Below are 19875 nucleotides of genomic sequence, written 5' to 3'. Positions count from 1 at the left end.
ACTATCCAATACAGACTTTCCAAAAATCTCTGCAGTGACTGTCCAAGAGAGGCTTCCAAAACACCACCTCAGGGACTTTTCCAGACAGCCTTCCCAAACGCCTTCATAGTGACTGTCCAAGACTTCCTTCTCAATTGTCACCATAGAGAATGTCCCCAGACGCTTCTAGACAGCTTTCCCAAGCACCTCTGTAGTGGCTGCCTGAAACAGCCCTCTCAAACTTCAATGTAGTGACTGACCTTTGACTGAGGTCACTTTCTCTGTTCTTGTCTACTAGTGTATGCGTCTTGTGTATCCTACTGACCTCATGTTATCCCATCCTTGTGATTATCTGAAATACATAATCACAGGTTCCAATATTACTTTTAGTTTGTGTAAATGTTTGTAAGTTTGGATAGATCACAGGAGCTGCAGCTGGAGGGTGCGCATCTCTGTGCCCATAGGACAAGATTGCAGCAGGTGCCCTGTGTGTGTGTAATACAAGTTGTGGCATTATGACATCACATCATGAGCTAACAGTTTATGATGTTATTACTAGCTGAGCTCTGATTGGTCACTGTCGGCAACATATTCTTCTTAGCTGAGCTTTTATTGGTAGCATCAAAAACAGTATATACATAAGTCCACATATACTCACTATAGATTTATCACAATGTAACATACATAACATACCGTATTTTTCAGACTATAAGACGCACCTAGGTTTTAGAGGAGGAAAATAGGGGAAAAAAATTTTGAAGCAAAAAATTGTAAAATATTTAATATATGGGAGTTGTAGTTTTGCAACAGCTGCAAGGCCACATTGACAGGTGACCCTGCAGCTGTACGGGGACGCATAGAGTGTTTTTTTTTTTTTGCGGGCCAGATGTACTTTTTAGTTATATCATTTTGGGGAATATCTATCGCTTAGATCACCTTGTATTGAAAAAAACCCGGCGGTTTAGCAATTGTGATTTTGACGTTCACTGTACAGGAAAACTATTAGTAGACCGGGCATTTTCGGACACAGGGATACCTAATGTGTATGTGTTTGACATATGATTTTCTACTTTTATATATATTCTAGGAAAAGGAGGTTATTTAGAACTTTTATTTATTTCATTTTTTTATTATATATTTTTAAAGCTTTTTTTTTTTTTTTTTTTTACTATTTTATTCCCCCCCGGGGGCTTGAACCTGCAGTCACTTGATTGCAAGTCCCATAGACGGCAATACAAGTGTATTGCCGTCTATGGGACATTCTGTATATTACTATTACGGCTGGTCATAGGCCCAGCCGCAATACTAATATAGCAGTGACAGGCCTGGGAGCCTCATTAGGCTCCCGGCTGTCACCCGAACAGGTCGGCTCCTGCGATATCGCCGCGCAGGAGCCGGCCTGCAACTTTACAGGTATGGGGCCGGTGGGGACCGGCCCCGGGGGAGAAGGGGCCACTGATACAGACCCGGCATCCGCTGTACCAGAGAAGCGGATGCCGGCGAGGGATAGACGCCGGCACAGGTGGCGGGGCCTGAGACATCGCTGCGCTCCTCTGCCCTGCATGAAGCCAGCAGCGGGGGGACGGAGGAGCGGAATAGCATCGCCCCTGCCGCTGCCTCATGCAAGGCAGAGGAGCGTATCGATGTCTCAGGCCCCGCCACCTGTGCCGGCATCTATCCCTCGCCGGCATCCGCCTCTCTATTGCAGCGGATGCCAGGCGACCACATTCGGACTATAAGACGCACCCTTCTTTTCCCCCCAATTTTTGGGGAAAAAAAATGCGTCTTATAGTCCGAAAAATACGGCATACAGTCCCCAATTACTGTGTACTACAATGAGTCTAGGGTATATTTATTGTGATTTAAGAGGCCAATATAATCAGAGTCCCAGGAAAAAGGCCACCCACATATGCTAATAAATTGGTAAGAGCCAGCAAAATATAACTAGTTTTATACAAAAGAATTATTTATATTAGTATCAGGAATTATTGGCAAACCACATATAAACTATGAAGGGGCCCAAATAGTTCTCACCTATAACGCTAACTTGGGGCTCTGAGTGGAGGTCACAGTGGTGAGTATCTACATCTGTGCTTCATGTTTGGTATTACACAGATGTACAGTATATACTCAGCTTCATGGCCTGTTAGCAGGGACTATAAAGTTTGAATATGAATTTCCATGTACTAGTCTAATTTTACTGAAGTATTCAAGTTTTCATCCTAGTTGTGTAATATGCCAGTTTCCACAGCACACATACAGTATTTGCTGGTCATATTTCTAACTTGCTGAAAAGTCTCTTATGCATTTTTCTATTCATCCACTAGAGGGCAATAAAGCACTACAATATAAACATTCATTTATGCATGACAATTCCATTACAAAAATTTAAATTGATTTAATTGTGGCTGAGATGCCAAGGAAAAATAATGCAGCAGTCACATGGGCATGCGAAGTCTTACACCTCAGTGGTGACCCTGGGTGCGTGACGTTGAGGAGACTGAGAGAGAGCGCTACAAGGAGAATAAATGTTTTAAATTTTTTTACACCTCGCGTGGGCCTTCGTCTATATATTTTATAAACTGGGCTCTAAAAAAAAACCTCAGAGTATAATAATTTCATTTCCACTGACTCATGGATGGGAGCCACCCAAACCCAAAACTGAATAAATCTTGGGAGGTTCACCCATCTTTAGACGTGACTGCAGAACTGGGAAAAATGGGTGAAGAATTAGTGGTCCAGGGAACCCAAGAATAAGCATATTGGCTTGTAACTTCGAATGGTATACAGATTGTAATTTCATCACATGGTGTGCAATATATAGCCGAGTAAGGCACATGTCTACTGAGGAATACAGGGCAGCTAATAAACAATGCCAGATTGTAGCCAGTGTAGCTCACAGTGGTGAGAAAATATGTAAATTAATAGTGTGATAACTAAATCACATTTTTTCTATCACATGGGAGATACAGATAGCAATAGAAACGGCCACGCTTCTAGAATAAGTATGAACAAATCCTTTTTTCACTAGTGGAATGGTATAAACCCATACAACGTTCTATAGTAAAGATGGATGTGACCAGGTTCTTTTCACACCGTCTAGACAAGGCTGCGTTTTCGGTCATTCGACTCCAGGTCGACTTGAATATGAAAAATTATAACTAAGGGATATATCCCTAATTTTCGTGACCTACTCCGCGCTCTACCGATTCTTCATTTCACCGTAAACGAGCGCGGAGTAGGTCACGAAAATTAGGGGTATATCCCTTAGTTATAATTTTTCATTTTATCTATCACCTTTGATAGGTGTCAGAAATCTTGATTTTTATGCAGAACAATTGTTTGTCTGTTTACACATTCTATTACAAATGGTAACGTTAAATGCTATTACACCATTTACTAAATTTGCCATATTTATATACAGTTAGGGCCAGAAATATTTGGACAGTGACACAATTTTCTCGAGTTGGGCTCTGCATGCCACCACATTGGTTTTGAAATGAAATCTCTACAACAGAATTCAAGTGCAGATTGTAACGTTTAATTTGAATGGTTGAACAAAAATATCTGATAGAAAATGTAGGAATTGTACACATTTCTTTACAAACACTCCACATTTTAGGAGCTCAAAAGTAATTGGACAAATAAACATAACCCAAACAAAATATTTTTATTTTCAATATTTTGTTGCGAATCCTTTGGAGGCAATCACTGCCTTAAGTCTGGAACCCATGGACATCACCAAACGCTGGGTTTCCTCCTTCTTAATACTTTGCCAGGCCTTTACAGCCGCAGCCTTCAGGTCTTGCTTGTTTGTGGGTCTTTCCGCCTTAAGTCTGGATTTGAGCAAGTGAAATGCATGCTCAATTGGGTTAAGATCTGGTGATTGACTTGGCCATTGCAGAATGTTCCACTTTTTTGCACTCATGAACTCCTGGGTAGCTTTGGCTGTATGCTTGGGGTCATTGTCCATCTGTACTATGAAGCGCCGTCCGATCAACTTGGCAGCATTTGGCTGAATCTGGGCTGAAAGTATATCCCGGTACACTTCAGAATTCATCCGGCTACTCTTGTCTGCTGTTATGTCATCAATAAACACAAGTGACCCAGTGCCATTGAAAGCCATGCATGCCCATGCCATCACGTTGCCTCCACCATGTTTTACAGAGGATGTGGTGTGCCTTGGATCATGTGCCGTTCCCTTTCTTCTCCAAACTTTTTTCTTCCCATCATTCTGGTACAGGTTGATCTTTGTCTCATCTGTCCATAGAATACTTTTCCAGAACTGAGCTGGCTTCTTGAGGTGTTTTTCAGCAAATTTAACTCTGGCCTGTCTATTTTTGGAATTGATGGTTTGCATCTAGATGTGAACCCTTTGTATTTACTTTCATGGAGTCCTCTCTTTACTGTTGACTTAGAGACAGATACACCTACTTCACTGAGAGTGTTCTGGACTTCAGTTGATGTTGTGAACGGGTTCTTCTTGACCAAAGAAAGTATGCGGCGATCATCCACCACTGTTGTCATCCGTGGACGCCCAGGCCTTTTTGAGTTCCCAAGCTCACCAGTCAATTCCTTTCTTCTTAGAATGTACCCGACTGTTGATTTTGCTACTCCAAGCATGTCTGCTATCTCTCTGATGGATTTTTTCTTTTTTTTCAGTCTCAGGATGTTCTGCTTCACCTCATTTGAGAGTTCCTTTGACCGCATGTTGTCTGGTCACAGCAACAGCTTCCAAATGCAAAACCACACATCTGGAATCAACCCCAGACCTTTTAACTACTTCATTGATTACAGGTTTACGAGGGAGACACCTTCAGAGTTAATTGCAGCCCTTAGAGTCCATTGTCCAATTACTTTTGGTCCCTTGAAAAAGAGGAGGCTATGCATTACAGAGCTATGATTCCTAAACCCTTTCTCCGATTTGGATGTGGAAACTCTCATATTGCAGCTGGGAGTGTGCACTTTCAGCCCATATTATATATATAATTGTATTTCTGAACATGTTTTAGTAAACAGCTAAAATATCAAAACTTGTGTCACTGTCCAAATATTTCTGGCCCTAACTGTATCTGATCCTAACTCTTTCTATTTCGTAAAATAAGCAGAACTACGTTTCCATAGTTTAACTACCAGAAGAAGCCATTACCTTAGTAATACTCCTAGAGTACTCCCTAAGGAAGCTTGTGCAAAATATACATTATGGCTCTGGACAGTGTGACTGGACAGTACAATGACTGCTTAGTATTTTCAATCTATTTAGAAGATAGATTATTATTTATTTATATTGCTTACTTGTATAGCACCAACATATTCCACAGCACTCTACATACATTGTCAGTCACTGTCTCATTTAAGGCTCATAATTTACATTTTTTATCAGTATATCTTTGGATTGTGTGGAGTTGTGTGGGACGCCAGTGTAAATCTATGGTCTGGTTCACATCTGCGTTCGGTATTCCATTCGAGGAGTCCGCTTGGAGACCCCCTGAATGGAATACCGAACGCATTAAAAAGCGGTTAGCAGAGAAACCACACGGATCCCATAGACTATAATGAGGACTGTGTGTGTTTTCTGCGTGGTGTCTGCGGGAATCATATGTAGAGAAAAGTGCGGCTTGAAGGTACACAGTACAACCAAACAAGATAAGAGTCTCTCTAATCTACTTGGCTGTACTATGGTTGTAATCTCCATTTTAACTTCTACATGTCATGCTGACAAGCAGAGATGCTTTAAAAGCAGTCTCACCAGTGGTATAACTAGGAATGGCAGGGCCCCGTGGCCCCATTCCCTCCTCTTGCTCACATAGGGAGGAATGAGGGGTGCAGGCTGTGTATGAGAGAGAAAAAGGGGGAATGGGGGTGCAGACTTTCCCACACACAGCCTGCACACCCATGTACCCCACTTGCTTACAGGCAGCCTGTAACCCATTCCCCCATTGTACACTGACTTGTACAATCCAGATATAATCAGTCTTGTGTGGGCGGAGCTATATTAGTAGGTTAAAGGACCTTTGATGACGTCATGACAAAGGTCCTGTAACATACAAAAGGTATCAGGGCTTGGAAGTTTCTCCTGCCCGCTGTTATCATGCAAGTGCAGGGAGGCAAGGGCCCGGACAGCAGGCTGCCCCTGCTTGGGTACAGTAGTGAAGCCTGCAATTGCTTACAATACTGTGTAAGCGGCCATTTTCTTGTGGCCTGCAGGCATGCGCAGTCGGCTTTGCCCTAGGCCCGAGGCCTAGAAGTTTGAAGCCAACCCTGGAAAAAGATGCGTGAAGAACTTGTTCCTGAAGAAGACGGAGGCGGCGCTGGAGAGTTCTCTCGCAGCATTGGGGACGCCTCCAGTGCTGTTTGAGCGCTGGGGACCTCCCCCAGTGCTGCGAGAGAACTCAGGTGCATACCGGCGAAAAACGAGATTTTAACCAAACGCCGGGACGGAGAAGACATCTAAAGGTAGAAGAAGAATAGCCTTTCTTAAGGCTATTCCGTTGTGTCAACAAAAAAAAAAAGGTTCTTAATGGTAGAATCCCTTTAAAAGATGGACTGTGGAGGAGGCAGCTCTTCTCCTCTCCATCTTCAGGCAGCACTCGGCACTGCAGTAAATACTGTTACTTGCTGGAGTTACTCTGCAGTGGTAACAGCTGCCGCCGTGCCCTCTAGTGTCCCAGGTAGTTACTGGTAACCTGGTAGTTACGCCCCTGCATCTCACCACACCTGGGATCCCTCTGCATATTCGGTGGAGCAGAAAAACAAAACTGTGCATGTGTGTCAACCTTCGCATATGTCTGTAGACACAGTAAAGGGTATTCATAGAAACAAAAGAGCTATTCTAACATTATTCCTGGAATATCAGTGGATTAAAAAGGACCTGTCACCAAGTTATAAAATGTCACACATCATTTCTCTGCCACCGTACCCCAGATCAGTTTACCATTCGTTTTTTATAAATCCATCTACAACTGGAAAGTCATAAGTAAGTTAGCTTTTATATACCAAGTGGGTGGTAAACCTTTCATTTTCTCAGAGAAAACAACAGACCAAATTGTTCAGGGGCACAGTGGCAACTGAAGTTTGTATGTCATTTATCATTGTGTCCATGGTGGAAGGTCATCTTTAAAGGGGTTTTGTCATTACAGATATTTATCCTCATCTACAGGATAGGGGATAAATGCCACATCGCTGAGGGTCTGAGAGCTGGGACCCCAGCAATTGGAGGAAGGAGGAAAGTGAAAGTCCGCCTACATCCTCTCTGTGAATGAAGCACCAGTTCGTCCATGTGATTGGCACTCCATTCACTCCTATGGGTATGTTGGAGATTATAATCCCAGAAGTCCCATAGAAGTGAATGCAGAATTCATCGTGGAAGTGCAGTGGCACTTCATACACAGAGAGAATGCATGGGGACTGTCACACCCCATTCTCCTGAATTCTGGAGGTCCCAGCGGTTGGACCACCAGAAATCAAACACTTATTACCTATTATGTGTATAAATAATGTGTCAGTAATGTCAAAACCTGTTTAAGCATTATTTTTAATAAGTATAAACACAAAAAAAAATTGAATTATGGGCTGGATTTACTAATAAACAATATTTTTCTTGGAACTAGTATATGTCCAGCTTCAGTCCATTAGTCTTTTGGGTCATATGAAATGTTAGCAAGTTAGTAGTATAGTTAAAATGAGCAGGCAAATGTTTATTGAAAGTACAAACTAAGAAAGATGCAGTAAAAATAGTCTGATTAATACCCTATGGTACATGAGACGCAGAAGATCCTGAAAGTCTTACAATATGGGTAAAAACATTATCAGTTCCGTGTCATTATACGAGCTTAAATCCATAAAGTCAACAATAAATATAAAGTAGTAGCTCACCATATACCCGTTGTATGGTCCAATCTTCAGGGTGCACGGCTGGACAATCCCGGACTCCTGGGGTAAACGGTAACACGAATTGTACAAAATATATTCCAGTCTGCACTCCTGAGATGTCCTTTTCTTTTAAAATTTAACTTTTAATCTTCCATGTAAAATGGGTAAATACAATACAAAACAAAACGTGACCGTGAAGACACAAAAGTGTGTTAAAAACCCATAATAAAGGTCTGGCTGACGCGTTTCTGGGTATGCTTTACCCCTTAGTCATAGTCATAGGCTATGACTAAGGGGTAAAGCATACCCAGAAACGCGTCAGCCAGACCTTTATTATGGGTTTTTAACACACTTTTGTGTCTTCACTGTCACATTTTGTTTTGTATTTACCCATTTTACATGGAAGATTAAAAGTAAAATTTTAAAAGAAAAGGACATCTCAGGAGTGCGGACTGGAATATATTTTGTACAAGCTTAAATCCACCAGTAAAAGTATGGTAAAGTTGTAGAACTCTTAGGCTCCATTCCCACAGGGTAACACGCCGCTCATTTAGACACGTAATCACGTGTCAGAGCGAGGCGCTTCAAAACAGATCCCATTGATTTCAATGGGTCCTGGCTTATGCGCGCTACACATTGAAATCAATGGGAGGCTTTACAACCCATTGATTTCAATTACGTGTCTAAATGAGCCACGCGTTACTCCGTGGGAACGGAGCCGCTGAGTTCACACAGAGTTTTTAGGTCAGGAATTTGGTCAGGAAACTGACTCAAATTCCTCCTCCAAAAATCGCCCCACCATACAGTCCTATGATGAGGTGTTTTTAGGAGGAGGAATTTGAATCAGTTTCCTGACCAAATTCCTGACCAAAAAACTCTGTGTGAGCAGGCATATTGTCTTTTCTAGCATGTTAAAGGGCACCAACAATCAGATGTTTGAAGAGAAAGCAATGGAGTAAGAGCTGCGTTCTCTTCACTAAATTCCCAAAACAGCGCTGTACAATGCATAAGAGCCTTGCTTGGTATTGTAGTTCAACACCATTCAATTGAATGGAACGGAGATACAACCAGTCACATGACAAATGAATGTAACACTGAAACAGCAGCAGATTAGGTGGGATCACAGGTATTGGACACAGACTAATAACATATTAATGACCTATCCTAAGTATTAGTCTTCAATATCTAACTCTTGCAAAACCCTTCAATTTATCTTATGACAAATTTAGACGGCAAATAAGAATCTATCACGCAACACGGTTGTGAACAGCTAATATAGAGACACATACACACACGGATGTTTTTTTTTTTTTTTGGCAAAAAATTTCCCTCTATGTAGCAGGTGCGGAGTGACACTTGCCATAGCAAGTTTAAGGCACTCCATAAAGTTAAAGGACTCCTGTTTTTTCAAAGTTCTGGTGGATGCAAAGAATTGATCAGCTGGGTACATTCCTTAAGACAAGTGATCCATGACCTCCACTCTGAATTCCTGAGCTGTCCAGGGCTGAAGAGTCCTGACTTCACCCCCAGCAGGGGGGCATTCTGGATTCTGATCATTCTGTAAGAATACATGTGACAGGGATCAGATCAAACACAGACGCTAAACCTTCTGCTTTGGAATGAAAGGGCAGCCAGATGAACTAGGAGTGTGTTTTAATGCATTGAATAAACAATACTAAACCTAGTGATCAAATTGTTAATCTGATCTTGGGAACTAATAAGCACACATCTGCTGAGAAAAGGCTTTCTGATGCATATGCACAAGTACATTCAGGATAGATTACATATTCTTTCTATTAGATTCTGTTTATTTTAAAGGGGTTGGCTGGGATTTTGGATAGTATTATGCTCTAGGTACTTTTCTAAATCTAAACAGTATGAACAGCAGTCTTGGTGAACAAACCTACAGTAGAATAGACTGTCCTGTACTTAGATAAATACATATCCCTGTCCCTTCAAGATCATTTCAAGTCAAGTCCATATATAACAACAATATATATGTAAAATATACTGCTGCAGGACAACCAAGTATATGGTGCTGCTGAGTAACATAAATAATTGATGTAGAGAACCATGAAACGTTTAATTACAGGGTAATAGACAGCACTTTAGGCTCTGTAATTCAGTGTCCTTCTCATTGTAATCCCATGAAGATATCCTCAGGGTGTATACGACAGTGAAGGAAGAGTCATTGTGTCTCCACATCAGGTAGTGCCTACAATAGAAATAACAAGCGTTCCCACCAAAAAGACTTCTTGGAGCTAGAGAAGTGTGCACTACTTTCACTCTGAATAACAGGAACGACATGTAAGTGGGTGTATTGTCAGTTACATAGCAATCTAGTCAGTCTCTTCATTTCCTTTCAGACAAGACATCGGGCTTGACTTCATATAATACACCTGTAATGTAAAAATAAACTTGCAGAAACTAAAAGATTTATTTCTCTATAAAATGTGATTGAAATGATAACATTAAACGTCTTACGTGGTTTTACTTTCTTTAATCTATTTAAAAAATGTTAATTTTATGGAATTTTTCGATGGTCTACTGTTAGGATTGGCCATCAATACTTAATCCTGGGCAGGCCGATAGCTGTTTGAGACTGCTGCCCTGTACTATGCAGTGTATGGCACAAGAAACAGATGGCTCCTTACACTGTACATTAAATTGAATGGGAAATGAGCTGTAATAGAGATGCTGACTAAAACAGAGAAGGGAAAAAACACTATAAACTAAGCTAACAAACAAATGGCAAGAAAATGTGCTGTCATATTATATCTAATAAAGAAGAGATTTTCTTAATCTCATCTAATGGTTTATTTTCCAATTTTTGGCAAGAAATAAGCCGATGAAACTTGGGCTGAAACTATACCCAGTGAAACTCCCTTAGGTGTTGCACCTTGAATAGCTACAATCTGCACTTTCAGATCCAAAAGTACACATGCCTTAATGCTTCATGTAATCTACATTGAAGTGAATAGTAAGACATTCCAGACATCGCTGTAGAGAGCTTAGAAGCAGTAAATAGGTTACACCATCAACACAGCTCCTTTCTCATATGTCCTGTTAGAGCACAGAAACATCATAGTAAAGAGCCACAGGATTCTGCTTTGTTAGCTGCTAGGAAGGGCTCAACCAGTGGCGTAACTAGGAACAGTGGGGGCCCGTGGCGAACTTTTGACATGCCCCCCCCCCAACCTACTCCCCCCCTGCATTCCTGCGCTCTCTATTATGCCCCATAGTTGCCCTGCACACAGTATTATACCCCATAGTGGCCGCTGTGCACAGTATTATGCCCCATAGTGGCCCCTGCGCACAGTATTATGCCCCATAGTGGCCCCTGCGCACAGTATTATGCCCCATAGTGGCCCCTGCGCACAGTATTATGCCCCATAGTGGCCCCTGCACACAGTATTATGCCCCATAGTGGCCCCTGCACACAGCATTATGCCCCATAGTGGCCCCTGCACACAGCATTATGCCCCATAGTGGCCCCTGCACACAGCATTATGCCCCATAGTGGCCCCTGCACACAGCATTATGCCCCATAGTGGCCCCTGCACACAGTATTATGCCCCATAGTGGCCCCTGCACACAGTATTATGCCCCATAGTGGCCCCTGCACACAGTATTATGCCCCATAGTGGCCCCTGCACACAGTATTATGCCCCATAGTGGCCCCTGCACACAGTATTATGCCCCATAGTGGCCCCTGCACACAGTATTATGCCCCATAGTGGCCCCTGCACACAGTATTATGCCCCATAGTGGCCCCTGCACACAGTATTATGCCCCATAGTGGCCCCTGCACACAGTATTATGCCCCATAGTGGCCCCTGAACACAGTATTATGCCCCATAGTGGCCCCTGCACACAGTATTATCCCCAATAGTGTCCCCTGCACACAGTATTATCCCCCATAGTGGCCCCTGCACACAGTATTGTACCCCATAGTGGCCCCTGCACACAGTATTGTACCCCATAGTGGCCCCTGCACACAGTATTATGCCCCATAGTGGCCCCTGCACACAGTGTTATGCCCCATAGTGGCCCCTGCACACAGTGTTATGTCCCATAGTGGCCCCTGCACACAGTATTATGCCCCATAGTGGCCCCTGCACACAGTATTATGCCCCATAGTGGCCCCTGCACACAGTATTATGCCCCATAGTGGCCCCTGCACACAGTATTATGCCCCATAGTGGCCCCTGCACACAGTATTATGCCCCATAGTGGCCCCTGCACACAGTATTATGCCCCATAGTGGCCCCTGCACACAGTATTATGCCCCATAGTGGCCCCTGCACACAGTATTATGCCCCATAGTGGCCCCTGCACACAGTATTATGCCCCATAGTGGCCCCTGCACACAGTATTATGCCCCATAGTGGCCCCTGCACACAGTATTGTACCCCATAGTGGCCCCTGCACACAGTATTATGCCCCATAGTGGCCCCTGCACACAGTATTATGCCCCATAGTGGCCCCTGCACACAGTATTATGCCCCATAGTGGCCCCTGCACACAGTATTATGCCCCATAGTGGCCCCTGCACACAGTATTATGCCCCATAGTGGCCCCTGCACACAGTTTTATGCCCCACTGTGGACACCCATGAACAATTATTATACTCTGGGGTCTTTTCAGACGCATAGAGTATAATCAGAGTATAATAATTGGTGACTGAAGAGGGGTACCAACATAAAAAAAAACAATGTTACTTACCTATCCCCGGCTCTGCTGCAGTCCTCGGTGGTGTCGGCCATCTTCAATTATATCGTCTGGAACGTCACATGACCTGGGATGTCACATGACCCGAGACGCAGGCCCCGGTCATGTGACGTCAGGGAGAGTCACAGAAATAGGCCCGAACCTGCACAGAGAGGTAAGTAATAGTGTTTTTTTTATGTTACCTTACCTCCCCTGGACCGCTAATCATTACACTCGGGGGTCTGAAAAGACCCCTGAGTATAATAATGATGTTTGTGGGGCCGGGATCGGTAAGTAAATAGGGCCCGTTACCGGCTGGAGTAACTCCAGCCGATAACGGCCTATTAAGAAAAGAAAAAAAACACAGCAGTAGCGGCTGTCGCTGTCCCCTAATGTTCTGGGCCCTGTAGCGACTGCTACCCCAGTAGTTACGCCACTGGGCTCAACTATGTATTTACTAGGCCCATTTAAGCTGATAACCATCGGGTAATATATTACAGCAAAAGATGATGGCTAGGGGCTTTCTTTTGAGGAGGGCTTGTCCTATTGCGACAACTGTTCATAGGGTTGTTAAAAACTTATAATCTTAGAACATATAAGTACTAGTGCCAGTCGTATGGTTCTTGTCTGAAGGTTAAGTGTCTATTAGAAAGAGGAAGGTCAAATAATAAACAAGACCTAAAGTTCTGTCAGCGTGGGTCAACAAAACACTTATCTTCTATCAACATCAACTCTTCAGATAGGTAGATAACCGCATGGTTGAAGCACCATGTCAGCTCTAGACAGATGAATATTATTAGAGACATGAGTATAATTATCGGTCAAAATACAAAAACACAAACACATATGCGTAATATCAAATAATTCATTTTATTTATTAAACAATTTAAACACACTATTGTTAAAACATAATTAAAATTTATGAGAGGCTGAGGTTATGGCGACACCCAAGGTTCTTACACATAAATATAATGTACAAATGTAAGGTGCTAATATGTAAATTGTTTCTTAGTTGCCCGGATAAAATCTAATTCATATACTAATATATCAATAACAAAATTTTATCAAAGATAAATTACTGTAACAAAATTCATACTATATATATATATATATATATATATATATATATATATATTTATTTATACAAATATTCTCATAATAATATAACAACAACCAATTGTACAAGCAGCATATATATCATCACGTTAATTTAATATGTGAGGGACATATCTAGCACAGTGTGAAATTATATTACACTAACTTTTGCCCGCGACTTCGTCTGTAGATTGTGGTTGGCGATGATCCACTTATATTTAGCGAAATGCGGTTGGCGATGATCCGCCTGCGACCACGTCTCGGCTCTGCTACAATTGTGCATATGCACAGCAGATGCAGCTGTATGTACATCCCTATGGAGAGCAGAGCAAGCTGTGCTACCGAGCTGCCTCAGCTCTGCTACATCTGGCAATTTGGATCAGAGGAGTTGTCTTGTGTGAGTGTCCTAGCAGCCTCTGTGTTAGACATGGCTGAACAGCTGCTGCTGAACCTTGACAAAGTTCGCCCTTCCCCCCCCCAAGAGCCTGAACAGCACATGGCCTTGTGTTACACAAACTGCTACCGCGCGGTCTCAGCTCTGCTACATCTGGCAATTTGGATTACAGGGGTTGTCTTGTGTGAGAGTGTCTGAGCAGCTTCTGTGTTACAAACGGCTGAACGGATGTTGCTGAAATGTGCCACGGTTCTCCCCCCTCCCCCATCAGAGGCAGAATAACACATTCCCCGTCGTACTCACTGAAACTCTACACCCGATATACTCCTCTTGTCCAGACGCAGCCTGCATGTTTTGTAGTCTCCTGATCTTCCATGAGACTCCATTTTCTTCAGCTTTCACACTGTCCAGCGTCATTCAATATAGCTCAACCAACAAATTAGCATGCATCTCCGCCCACCACATAGCCTGATCCTATCAGAGAACGGCTCAAGGACCTGTGATGACATCATCATAGGTCCTTTAGTGTTGTGTGAACCTAAATTCCTTCATAGCAGTTGTGTAGCGATGTCATTTACCGGGATAAAAAGTAGCCTATGTTTTAATCGGGGTTGCTATCTATGTATGTGGCAAATTTCAGGCAAATTCGATGAGCCGTTTTTGAGTGATTGAGGAACAAACATCCAAACTTTCACATTTATAATAGTATAATTAATAATTATTATCGTATAATAATAATTATTATAATAGTATAATAATATAATAATAATTATTATAATAGTCTAATAATAGTAGGTAGGATATACAAAAAAGTGCCTATATAATACATGTATGTTGGCAAGTAGTATAAAAGGCAGCAAATTATACTACCCACAATGAAGTCACGACCCCCACTTACAGCCACAACACGTTTCGCCCCTTGCTTCATTAAGTTATCCTTTGGTTCTGTGTTTGGAAACACTTCATGGAGCATGGCTATAAATTGATATTTGGTGCTTTTTGTGGGGTAAGTCCAAGGTACAGTGTGGATTAACCACTTCCGGACTGCCCATAGACTATATATGTCCGGATATCTTCAAGAATACGGTAACCAAGCAATCTAGCACTATGAATTTAGCAACTATAAATCGAATGGAAGACCCTGTGGAGTTTTTTGTTCCTTTTGTTTCCATTGTAAAGCATGGACTCAAGACCTGGTTCAGCTGGTTTCCACATGTGCCTGTTACCATCCCCCCCAGCTAGGACAGCATGGCTCAACATGCGGCATGGAAGAGAAACCTACATGGAAATGCGGACTTCTTCGTTCAAGGAGATGATTTCTGGCGTCAATTGCTGATGTGTGAAGATGCTACAGCTGACTGGTATTTCTTTCTATTACTGTGGACACGTGGGACACTGTTACAACCTGGGAACCTACCATCACCCACCTACCCCAGGAGTTATGGAAGCTTGGCAAGAGAGCAGCACCATGTATACCTGGATGGTCTCTGACTTCCTTGGGGCAGTAGAACACTGTGGTAAGGAGGAGGAGGAGGGCTTGTGATGAAGGACATTTGGGGCATTTTTTGTGGTTAAAAGGACAATAGTGCTGATGCAAGATACCGAACTATCAGCTGTGAGCAGGAGATCTCACCACCTACCAAAGGAACTGCCACATGTTATCATGATAGCTGCATATGTCCCCCACCTCTGCAAAAATTTCTGCTTGTTATATCCACATGCTGTGACCCCCCTCCTCGTGTCCTACAACCAAGTCGGCTGTATTATTATTATTATTATAATTATTATTATTAACATCAATCTGCACAGAGAACTAAATGATCCTGCAGTATGTCTGTGTTTCTTTCTTTTTTAGTTGCTATGATTCCTAGGATTTCTCTATCTGCCATGAGCTTCTATGTGTTTCTCTCTTGTTATATACTACTGTACCATCTATGAAACTGTATCACTGAAATTTCCCCATTGTGGGACTATTAAAGGAATATCTTATCTTATCTTATCTTATAATGGTTGCCTTGTTCTGACAGGACATGCAGGTACATCCTGTCAGAACGTAGCTATTGCACGAGATTGTGCAACTGCAGAAGCTGGGAGCCGGCTGTAACTTCAGCTGGAGATCCCAGAGAGAAGACAGGGAAGGTTTATTCCCGTCCTTGCCTTCTCGATCGCTGTGTATACGGCGCTCAATGAGCGCTATATACACAGTTATGCGCACCGCAATGATGGGGCCGCCCTCTGACCCGGCGGTCACGTGATCCGCCGGGCTCAGTGTCTTGCAAGAGCTGCTGGGTCCTACAGGACCCAGATCAGCTCTGTATACTGTGTATACAGCATGCAGGAGGCTGTATTCCTCCTGCAACTGGGGCTTAATGTACCAGCCCCAGTTAGATGGGAAATCAGCCTCCAATACAAAAAAAAGTGATCAGATGTCCCCAAAGGTCTCATGACGTTATTAGGACAACATCCGGAAAAAAAAAATATTAAAAAAATTAATAAAAAAGTTTTAAAAATGTTTTAAATAAAATAATTTTAAAAATAAGTAAAATAATACGCCACTAAAATGCTGTTATTATAGCTTATAGCCCCACCCCCGACATCATACAAAATAAAAATTACCGTAATGGAGAGAAAAAACTTTTTCAGTTGCACTTTGTGTTATTAAATTAAAAAAGAAAAGAAAAGTGAAAACCAGACACAATTTCCCTCCTATTTTTTTTTATATTTTCCCGGATAAAAATAAAAACAAACACATTCAAAAATAAAAACAACATAAAAATAAAACCATATGTGTTCCCGTAAAAAGACGGAAAAATTAGTTGAATGAGACGTATGAGGAAAATGTTACAGCCCTCAAAACTGCACATACAAAATAAACCTAAAATGTGTCTGGTCCTGGACCACAAATTGGCCCGGTACTGAGGTGGTTAAACAATCTATAATTTGCTGCCTTTTATACCGGCTATTACTTGTCAACTAACATGTATTATACAGGCACGTTTTTGTATAAGTAATATATTTCACGTATTAAAGGAATATGATATATATGTTGCATGTAAAATTGATTATTGTTATATATATATATATATATATTTTATTTATTTTTTTTGGGGGGGGGAGGAATTAGGTTATTTAACTTTTATGAAAATTTAAGGAATGAAGTGTAAGCATGTACACCAGTTTTATTGGCACAAAACACAATTTAAGAGGACTGTCTATGTCCGCTGACATGGATGGTATTATATACTGCTAGAAAGCTGACCGAATTCAGCACACTGTCACTGTCAGGCTTCGCCGGTATGTGCCCCAGTGCCAGGAATATCAATGCCGGGCTAGTTCACACGGGGACATGGACGCTGATTTTGACAGCTGATTTCGCGGCCAAATCAGCCTCCATAAAATGTAGCCCTATGTGAATTGCTAGCTTTTTTTTTCTGCTAGCTTTCTTTATTGCTAGCTTTTTTTGCTAGCAGAAAAAGAAGCAACATGACCTTTCTTCAGGCGTTTAACGCCTGAAAAAATGAATAGGAGTCTATGGGGCACTGAAAAAACCGCTAGTTGTTTTTGGTCGCTTATTTTTGCAGCTGTTTTGGCAAAAACAGCGACTGAAACCGCTAGCGGTTTTTTTTATCATGTACTTTTTTGTAATGCAAAAAAAAAAAGCTTCAAAAAAACAGTGACTGAAAAAGCGTCAAAAACAGTGTCAAAAACAGCATCCAATGCAAAAAACAGTGTCCAAAAAAAGTGACGCTGAAAAATCAGTGACAAAATCAGCTAGGCTTTTTTCACGTGTGAACTAAGCCCAGCTCAGAGTCATCCTTCCTCATCTCCCACAGTACAAGGCTATGGAAGAGTAATGTCAGGGGGAGGGGGCCTTGTCCACAGCATAGTGATGACAATGAGTTATAGAACTGAGATGTAGGTTGGAGTGTAGCATTACCTGTCCCAAAGTGTTTATGCTTATAGTCAAAGGTTTTTACTATATCTTTCCCATAATTGCTACGTGTATACTGAACTTATGCATAAAACATATCTTATCTCCATTTACTGTTTGAATACAATCTGTTCCTCTCTGTAGGTAGTTATTTCTAGTAGGTGAGAGGCTCCATGTAGCATTCTTCACTGGTAGTGATGATAAGAAATATATCTTTCTCCAGGGTCACGACTTTATCTCAGTTTAGGTCTCCAGAAGCAGTTACATATGTAAGATCAACAACTTCTATGACTGCAGTTAAAATTTGCATACACCATCAATACCTGTCAGTCACTGATAGCTTTTCCTTCCATCTTTCACATACACACGGAGGCTCATTTGGTGGCCTCTTATTTCATGAGAAAGCACAGGTAATAGCACAATAAAATTCAATATTCATGATCCTGTCTTGTTTTGACTTTATTTGAATTGCAGTTTTGGGTACACTCCTGATGTCTTTGCTTATAACTGTATTTAAAGGATGGTGTTATTTATGTGAGTGCCCTCATGTGTGGCATTGTTTATTGGGGACTCTCGGATGGCATTGTTAGGGTAGGTTCACACGGCAGAAAATGGCTTCCGTGTGTGAACATACCGAGTGGTTAACCACGACGGAATGCCGACGCAATGCACCATTATCCTGCTCCGAATTAGGCCCAAATGAATGGGCCTAATCGAGAGGGAGTCTCGCACAGCGGACGATGCGGCTGAATCACCTATAAAATGTTTAGAAACACTTTTGTGAATTTGAAATAGTGGGTTTTGATTTTTTAATCTGTGAAAAAAATACTATCATTGGGAGGTTTGTCCAATAAAATTTGATTTATATTCTAATGCTTGAAGATTTGAATATTATACTGATATTTGTATTGACCATTGGGAAAAATATAATTTGCATGGCTGTTTACAGACAGTATAGAATATATGTGCAGGATTTTTCCTTTATTCCCTGAAAAGAATTCTAAAAAGTTGGAGATCATGTGAGAATTTAATTTTTTAGGAACCCAAATGCTATAATATTCTCCTTTAACTCTCTGGTTGTTGCAAAACTAGTACACCCAGCATTGCCTGCGGTTATCATGTTTCAATCACACTCGTATGGCTATAAAGATTAATACCAGCCTTTATAGCCATAAGCCAGCAGAAGGCGCGTCTCATAAATGACAAGGTGCATGCCTCCTCATAAATGACACAAACCCTCCGCTGCGCCGTGCACCTGGAGGGACATGTACACAAGCTCATAGCCGGCATACATTTCCCAACTTATATACTGTCTACCAATAAGTATTTGGACACCCATGCAAATGAAGATATTTGTGGTCGTCACATCTTCCACCGTTGAATAGGAAACAGCATTGGCATGCCACGAAGTGCAGAGTTGTCCAATTTTGAGAAAAGGGTAATTATGGGGTGCCAAAGAAATGGTCGACCCTTAAGGGAAATATCAAGCAAACTGAATTACCCAAAATTGACAGTGGCCTATGTGATTAAGAAGTGGAAGGTGAACGGTGATTGTTGGAATGTCCCCCGAGTCAGCAGACCCCCAAAACTGGGAGACAGAGACCGAGGAGTGCTGGCCAGAGAAACCGCACCCAACCGATGGCTTACATACACCAGGAGTTTCATCAGGCATCCTGGAGCATTGTGTCGATCAATACCATCCGTAAGGAAGCAACTGCTGGGTTCTACCAACTATTCAATATGAATAAATGTTATTTTTCTATTTTACCACAGGTGTCCAAATACTTACTGATAGACAGTGTATGTGCCAGATTTCTGGTGTAAATGAGAACAAATGTGGTGGGGCCCGTGGCCTTGTCCCTTTTTTGGGGGAAAGTGTAGAGGGCAGGGCAGA

The sequence above is a fragment of the Leptodactylus fuscus genome, chromosome 2, assembly GCF_031893055.1.
Source record: "Leptodactylus fuscus isolate aLepFus1 chromosome 2, aLepFus1.hap2, whole genome shotgun sequence".
NCBI lineage: Eukaryota > Metazoa > Chordata > Amphibia > Anura > Leptodactylidae > Leptodactylus > Leptodactylus fuscus.
Note: the sequence above shows the minus strand (reverse complement) of the source record.